We start from the raw sequence: 9054 nt of genomic DNA on the forward strand, positions 1-9054 counted from the left end.
ATCTTCCCAAATTATGATAGAGGGCCATGAGACTTAGACCTGAGTGCAAAAATGGAGGCTCTAGCCCCTTCCAGAGCTGAGATATCGAAACTCAAAAATTAGGCCCGAAAAAAAAAACGACAGTGGTACCCCTTACGTTTTTTTTTTGGGCGAAAAATTAAGTTTCTCCAATCTTCCCAAATTCTGATAGAGGGCCATGAGACTTAGACCTGAGTGCAAAAATGGAGGCTCTAGCCCCTTCCAGAGCTGAGATATCGAAACTCAAAAATTAGGCCCGAAAAAAAAACGACAGTGGTACCCCTTACGTTTTTTTTTTTGGGCGAAAAATTAAGTTTCTCCAATCTTCCCAAATTCTGATAGAGGGCCATGAGACTTAGACCTGAGTGCAAAAATGGAGGCTCTAGCCCCTTCCAGAGCTGAGATATCGAAACTCAAAAATTAGGCCCGAAAAAAAAAACGACAGTGGTACCCCTTACGTTTTTTTTTTTGGGCGAAAAATTAAGTTTCTCCAATCTTCCCAAATTCTAATAGAGGGCCATGAGACTTAGACCTGAGTGCAAAAATGGAGGCTCTAGCCCCTTCCAGAGCTGAGATATCGAAACTCAAAAATTAGGCCCGAAAAAAAAAACGACAGTGGTACCTCTTACGTTTTTTTTTTTTGGGCGAAAAATTAAGTTTCTCCAATCTTCCCAAATTCTGATAGAGGGCCATGAGACTTAGACCTGAGTGCAAAAATGGAGGCTCTAGCCCCTTCGTGAGCTGAGATATCGAAACTCAAAAATTAGGCCCGAAAAAAAAAACGACAGTGGTACCCCTTACGTTTTTTTTTTGGGCGAAAAATTAAGTTTCTCCAATCTTCCCAAATTCTGATAGAGGGCCATGAGACTTAGACCTGAGTGCAAAAATGGAGGCTCTAGCCCCTTCGTGAGCTGAGATATCGAAACTCAAAAATTAGGCCCGAAAAAAAAAACGACAGTGGTACCCCTTACGTTTTTTTTTTTGGGCGAAAAATTAAGTTTCTCCAATCTTCCCAAATTCTGATAGAGGGCCATGAGACTTAGACCTGAGTGCAAAAATGGAGGCTCTAGCCCCTTCCAGAGCTGAGATATCGAAACTCAAAAATTAGGCCCGAAAAAAAAACGACAGTGGTACCCCTTACGTTTTTTTTTTTGGGCGAAAAATTAAGTTTCTCCAAACTTCCCAAATTCTGATAGAGGGCCATGAGACTTAGACCTGAGTGCAAAAATGGAGGCTCTAGCCCCTTCCAGAGCTGAGATATCGAAACTCAAAAATTAGGCCCGAAAAAAAAACGACAGTGGTACCCCTTACGTTTTTTTTTTTGGGCGAAAAATTAAGTTTCTCCAATCTTCCCAAATTCTGATAGAGGGCCATGAGACTTAGACCTGAGTGCAAAAATGGAGGCTCTAGCCCCTTCCAGAGCTGAGATATCGAAACTCAAAAATTAGGCCCGAAAAAAAAAACGACAGTGGTACCTCTTACGTTTTTTTTTTTTGGGCGAAAAATTACGTTTCTCCAATCTTCCCAAATTCTGATAGAGGGCCATGAGACTTAGACCTGAGTGCAAAAATGGAGGCTCTAGCCCCTTCGTGAGCTGAGATATCGAAACTCAAAAATTAGGCCCGAAAAAAAAAACGACAGTGGTACCCCTTACGTTTTTTTTTTGGGCGAAAAATTAAGTTTCTCCAATCTTCCCAAATTCTGATAGAGGGCCATGAGACTTAGACCTGAGTGCAAAAATGGAGGCTCTAGCCCCTTCGTGAGCTGAGATATCGAAACTCAAAAATTAGGCCCGAAAAAAAAAACGACAGTGGTACCCCTTACGTTTTTTTTTTTGGGCGAAAAATTAAGTTTCTCCAAACTTCCCAAATTCTGATAGAGGGCCATGAGACTTAGACCTGAGTGCAAAAATGGAGGCTCTAGCCCCTTCCAGAGCTGAGATATCGAAACTCAAAAATTAGGCCCGAAAAAAAAACGACAGTGGTACCCCTTACGTTTTTTTTTTCGGCGAAAAATTAAGTTTCTCCAATCTTCCCAAATTCTGATAGAGGGCCATGAGACTTAGACCTGAGTGCAAAAATGGAGGCTCTAGCCCCTTCCAGAGCTGAGATATCGAAACTCAAAAATTAGGCCCGAAAAAAAAACGACAGTGGTACCCCTTACGTTTTTTTTTTTCGGCGAAAAATTAAGTTTCTCCAATCTTCCCAAATTCTGATAGAGGGCCATGAGACTTAGACCTGAGTGCAAAAATGGAGGCTCTAGCCCCTTCCAGAGCTGAGATATCGAAACTCAAAAATTAGGCCCGAAAAAAAAAACGACAGTGGTACCCCTTACGTTTTTTTTTTGGGCGAAAAATTAAGTTTCTCCAATCTTCCCAAATTCTGATAGAGGGCCATGAGACTTAGACCTGAGTGCAAAAATGGAGGCTCTAGCCCCTTCCAGAGCTGAGATATCGAAACTCAAAAATTAGGCCCGAAAAAAAAAACGACAGTGGTACCCCTTACGTTTTTTTTTTGGGCGAAAAATTAAGTTTCTCCAATCTTCCCAAATTCTGATAGAGGGCCATGAGACTTAGACCTGAGTGCAAAAATGGAGGCTCTAGCCCCTTCCAGAGCTGAGATATCGAAACTCAAAAATTAGGCCCGAAAAAAAAACGACAGTGGTACCCCTTACGTTTTTTTTTTTGGGCGAAAAATTAAGTTTCTCCAATCTTCCCAAATTCTGATAGAGGGCCATGAGACTTAGACCTGAGTGCAAAAATGGAGGCTCTAGCCCCTTCCAGAGCTGAGATATCGAAACTCAAAAATTAGGCCCGAAAAAAAAAACGACAGTGGTACCCCTTACGTTTTTTTTTTTTGGGCGAAAAATTAAGTTTCTCCAATCTTCCCAAATTCTGATAGAGGGCCATGAGACTTAGACCTGAGTGCAAAAATGGAGGCTCTAGCCCCTTCCAGAGCTGAGATATCGCAACTCAAAAATTAGGCCCGAAAAAAAAAACGACAGTGGTACCTCTTACGTTTTTTTTTTTTGGGCGAAAAATTAAGTTTCTCCAATCTTCCCAAATTCTGATAGAGGGCCATGAGACTTAGACCTGAGTGCAAAAATGGAGGCTCTAGCCCCTTCGTGAGCTGAGATATCGAAACTCAAAAATTAGGCCCGAAAAAAAAAACGACAGTGGTACCCCTTACGTTTTTTTTTTGGGCGAAAAATTAAGTTTCTCCAATCTTCCCAAATTCTGATAGAGGGCCATGAGACTTAGACCTGAGTGCAAAAATGGAGGCTCTAGCCCCTTCCAGAGCTGAGATATCGAAACTCAAAAATTAGGCCCGAAAAAAAACGACAGTGGTACCCCTTACGTTTTTTTTTTTGGGAGAAAAATTAAGTTTCTCCAATCTTCCCAAATTCTGATAGAGGGCCATGAGACTTAGACCTGAGTGCAAAAATGGAGGCTCTAGCCCCTTCCAGAGCTGAGATATCGAAACTCAAAAATTAGGCCCGAAAAAAAAACGACAGTGGTACCCCTTACGTTTTTTTTTTTGGGCGAAAAATTAAGTTTCTCCAAACTTCCCAAATTCTGATAGAGGGCCATGAGACTTAGACCTGAGTGCAAAAATGGAGGCTCTAGCCCCTTCCAGAGCTGAGATATCGAAACTCAAAAATTAGGCCCGAAAAAAAAAACGACAGTGGTACCCCTTACGTTTTTTTTTTTTGGGCGAAAAATTAAGTTTCTCCAATCTTCCCAAATTCTGATAGAGGGCCATGAGACTTAGACCTGAGTGCAAAAATGGAGGCTCTAGCCCCTTCCAGAGCTGAGATATCGAAACTCAAAAATTCGGCCCGAAAAAAAAACGACAGTGGTACCCCTTACGTTTTTTTTTTTGGGCGAAAAATTAAGTTTCTCCAAACTTCCCAAATTCTGATAGAGGGCCATGAGACTTAGACCTGAGTGCAAAAATGGAGGCTCTAGCCCCTTCCAGAGCTGAGATATCGAAACTCAAAAATTAGGCCCGAAAAAAAAAACGACAGTGGTACCCCTTACGTTTTTTTTTTCGGCGAAAAATTAAGTTTCTCCAATCTTCCCAAATTCTGATAGAGGGCCATGAGACTTAGACCTGAGTGCAAAAATGGAGGCTCTAGCCCCTTCCAGAGCTGAGATATCGAAACTCAAAAATTCGGCCCGAAAAAAAAACGACAGTGGTACCCCTTACGTTTTTTTTTTGGGGCGAAAAATTAAGTTTCTCCAATCTTCCCAAATTCTGATAGAGGGCCATGAGACTTAGACCTGAGTGCAAAAATGGAGGCTCTAGCCCCTTCCAGAGCTGAGATATCGAAACTCAAAAATTAGGCCCGAAAAAAAAACGACAGTGGTACCCCTTACGTTTTTTTTTTGGGGCGAAAAATTAAGTTTCTCCAATCTTCCCAAATTCTGATAGAGGGCCATGAGACTTAGACCTGAGTGCAAAAATGGAGGCTCTAGCCCCTTCCAGAGCTGAGATATCGAAACTCAAAAATTAGGCCCGAAAAAAAAAAACGACAGTGGTACCCCTTACGTTTTTTTTTTGGGCGAAAAATTAAGTTTCTCCAATCTTCCCAAATTATGAAAGAGGGCCATGAGACTTAGACCTGAGTGCAAAAATGGAGCCTCTAGCCCCTTCCAGAGCTGAGATATCGAAACTCAAAAATTCGGCCCGAAAAAAAAACGACAGTGGTACCCCTTACGTTTTTTTTTTTCGGGCGAAAAAATAAGTTTCTCCAATCTTCACAAAACTCTGGATTCTGATAGAGGGCCATGGGACTTAGACCTGAGTGCAAAAATGGAGGCTCTAGCCCCTTCCAGAGCTGAGATATCGAAACTCAAAAATTAGGCCCGAAAAAAAAACCACAGTGGTACCCCTTACGTTTTTTTTTTTGGGCGAAAAATTAAGTTTCTCCAAACTTCCCAAATTCTGATAGAGGGCCATGAGACTTAGACCTGAGTGCAAAAATGGAGGCTCTAGCCCCTTCCAGAGCTGAGATATCGAAACTCAAAAATTAGGCCCGAAAAAAAAAACGACAGTGGTACCCCTTACGTTTTTTTTTTTTGGGCGAAAAATTAAGTTTCTCCAATCTTCCCAAATTCTGATAGAGGGCCATGAGACTTAGACCTGAGTGCAAAAATGGAGGCTCTAGCCCCTTCCAGAGCTGAGATATCGAAACTCAAAAATTCGGCCCGAAAAAAAAAACGACAGTGGTACCCCTTACGTTTTTTTTTTTGGGCGAAAAATTAAGTTTCTCCAAACTTCCCAAATTCTGATAGAGGGCCATGAGACTTAGACCTGAGTGCAAAAATGGAGGCTCTAGCCCCTTCCAGAGCTGAGATATCGAAACTCAAAAATTAGGCCCGAAAAAAAAAACGACAGTGGTACCCCTTACGTTTTTTTTTTTCGGCGAAAAATTAAGTTTCTCCAATCTTCCCAAATTCTGATAGAGGGCCATGAGACTTAGACCTGAGTGCAAAAATGGAGGCTCTAGCCCCTTCCAGAGCTGAGATATCGAAACTCAAAAATTAGGCCCGAAAAAAAAAACGACAGTGGTACCCCTTACGTTTTTTTTTTTGGGAGAAAAATTAAGTTTCTCCAATCTTCCCAAATTCTGATAGAGGGCCATGAGACTTAGACCTGAGTGCAAAAATGGAGGCTCTAGCCCCTTCCAGAGCTGAGATATCGAAACTCAAAAATTAGGCCCGAAAAAAAAAACGACAGTGGTACCCCTTACGTTTTTTTTTTTGGGAGAAAAATTAAGTTTCTCCAATCTTCCCAAATTCTGACAGAGGGCCATGAGACTTAGACCTGAGTGCAAAAATGGAGGCTCTAGCCCCTTCCAGAGCTGAGATATCGAAACTCAAAAATTAGGCCCGAAAAAAAACGACAGTGGTACCCCTTACGTTTTTTTTTTTGGGAGAAAAATTAAGTTTCTCCAATCTTCCCAAATTCTGATAGAGGGCCATGAGACTTAGACCTGAGTGCAAAAATGGAGGCTCTAGCCCCTTCCAGAGCTGAGATATCGAAACTCAAAAATTAGGCCCGAAAAAAAAACGACAGTGGTACCCCTTACGTTTTTTTTTGGGCGAAAAATTAAGTTTCTCCAAACTTCCCAAATTCTGATAGAGGGCCATGAGACTTAGACCTGAGTGCAAAAATGGAGGCTCTAGCCCCTTCCAGAGCTGAGATATCGAAACTCAAAAATTAGGCCCGAAAAAAAAACGACAGTGGTACCCCTTACGTTTTTTTTTGGGCGAAAAATTAAGTTTCTCCAAACTTCCCAAATTCTGATAGAGGGCCATGAGACTTAGACCTGAGTGCAAAAATGGAGGCTCTAGCCCCTTCCAGAGCTGAGATATCGAAACTCAAAAATTAGGCCTGAAAAAAAACGACAGTGAAACGACAGCGAAAAATTAAGTTTCTCCAATCTTCCCAAATTCTGATAGAGGGCCATGAGACTTAGACCTGAGTGCAAAAATGGAGGCTCTAGCCCCTTCCAGAGCTGAGATATCGAAACTCAAAAATTTGGCCCGAAAAAAAAAAACGACAGTGGTACCCCTTACGTTTTTTTTTTTTGGGAGAAAAATTAAGTTTCTCCAATCTTCCCAAATTCTGATAGAGGGCCATGAGACTTAGACCTGAGTGCAAAAATGGAGGCTCTAGCCCCTTCCAGAGCTGAGATATCGAAACTCAAAAATTAGGCCCGAAAAAAAAACGACAGTGGTACCCCTTACGTTTTTTTTTTTGGGAGAAAAATTAAGTTTCTCCAAACTTCCCAAATTCTGATAGAGGGCCATGAGACTTAGACCTGAGTGCAAAAATGGAGGCTCTAGCCCCTTCCAGAGCTGAGATATCGAAACTCAAAAATTAGGCCCGAAAAAAAAAACGACAGTGGTACCCCTTACGTTTTTTTTTTGGGGCGAAAAATTGAGTTTCTCCAAACTTCCCAAATTCTGATAGAGGGCCATGAGACTTAGACCTGAGTGCAAAAATGGAGGCTCTAGCCCCTTCCAGAGCTGAGATATCGAAACTCAAAAATTAGGCCCGAAAAAAAAACGACAGTGGTACCCCTTACGTTTTTTTTTGGGCGAAAAATTAAGTTTCTCCAAACTTCCCAAATTCTGATAGAGGGCCATGAGACTTAGACCTGAGTGCAAAAATGGAGGCTCTAGCCCCTTCCAGAGCTGAGATATCGAAACTCAAAAATTCGGCCCGAAAAAAAAAACGAGTGGTACCCCTTACGTTTTTTTTTTGGGGCGAAAAATTAAGTTTCTCCAATCTTCCCAAATTCTGATAGAGGGCCATGAGACTTAGACCTGAGTGCAAAAATGGAGGCTCTAGCCCCTTCCAGAGCTGAGATATCGAAACTCAAAAATTAGGCCCGAAAAAAAAAACGACAGTGGTACCCCTTACGTTTTTTTTTTTGGGAGAAAAATTAAGTTTCTCCAATCTTCCCAAATTCTGATAGAAGGCCATGAGACTTAGACCTGAGTGCAAAAATGGAGGCTCTAGCCCCTTCCAGAGCTGAGATATCGAAACTCAAAAATTTGGCCCGAAAAAAAAAAACGACAGTGGTACCCCTTACGTTTTTTTTTTTTGGGAGAAAAATTAAGTTTCTCCAATCTTCCCAAATTCTGATAGAGGGCCATGAGACTTAGACCTGAGTGCAAAAATGGAGGCTCTAGCCCCTTCCAGAGCTGAGATATCGAAACTCAAAAATTAGGCCCGAAAAAAAAACGACAGTGGTACCCCTTACGTTTTTTTTTTTGGGAGAAAAATTAAGTTTCTCCAAACTTCCCAAATTCTGATAGAGGGCCATGAGACTTAGACCTGAGTGCAAAAATGGAGGCTCTAGCCCCTTCCAGAGCTGAGATATCGAAACTCAAAAATTAGGCCCGAAAAAAAAAACGACAGTGGTACCCCTTACGTTTTTTTTTTGGGGCGAAAAATTGAGTTTCTCCAAACTTCCCAAATTCTGATAGAGGGCCATGAGACTTAGACCTGAGTGCAAAAATGGAGGCTCTAGCCCCTTCCAGAGCTGAGATATCGAAACTCAAAAATTAGGCCCGAAAAAAAAACGACAGTGGTACCCCTTACGTTTTTTTTTGGGCGAAAAATTAAGTTTCTCCAAACTTCCCAAATTCTGATAGAGGGCCATGAGACTTAGACCTGAGTGCAAAAATGGAGGCTCTAGCCCCTTCCAGAGCTGAGATATCGAAACTCAAAAATTCGGCCCGAAAAAAAAAACGAGTGGTACCCCTTACGTTTTTTTTTTGGGGCGAAAAATTAAGTTTCTCCAATCTTCCCAAATTCTGATAGAGGGCCATGAGACTTAGACCTGAGTGCAAAAATGGAGGCTCTAGCCCCTTCCAGAGCTGAGATATCGAAACTCAAAAATTAGGCCCGAAAAAAAAAACGACAGTGGTACCCCTTACGTTTTTTTTTTTGGGAGAAAAATTAAGTTTCTCCAATCTTCCCAAATTCTGATAGAAGGCCATGAGACTTAGACCTGAGTGCAAAAATGGAGGCTCTAGCCCCTTCCAGAGCTGAGATATCGAAACTCAAAAATTAGGCCCGAAAAAAAAAACGACAGTGGTACCCCTTACGTTTTTTTTTTGGGAGAAAAATTAAGTTTCTCCAATCTTCCCAAATTCTGATAGAGGGCCATGAGACTTAGACCTGAGTGCAAAAATGGAGGCTCTAGCCCCTTCCAGAGCTGAGATATCGAAACTCAAAAATTAGGCCCGAAAAAAAAACGACAGTGGTACCCCTTACGTTTTTTTTTTTGGGGCGAAAAATTAAGTTTCTCCAATCTTCCCAAATTCTGATAGAGGGCCATGAGACTTAGACCTGAGTGCAAAAATGGAGGCTCTAGACCCTTCCAGAGCTGAGATATCGAAACTCAAAAATTAGGCCCGAAAAAAAAAACGACAGTGGTACCCCTTACGTTTTTTTTTTTGGGCGAAAAATTAAGTTTCTCCAATCTTCCCAAATTCTGACAGAGGGCCATGAGACT

Source organism: Pimephales promelas, chromosome 24 (genome assembly GCF_988280905.1).
Source record: "Pimephales promelas chromosome 24, fPimPro1.hap1.1, whole genome shotgun sequence".
Lineage (NCBI taxonomy): Eukaryota > Metazoa > Chordata > Actinopteri > Cypriniformes > Leuciscidae > Pimephales > Pimephales promelas.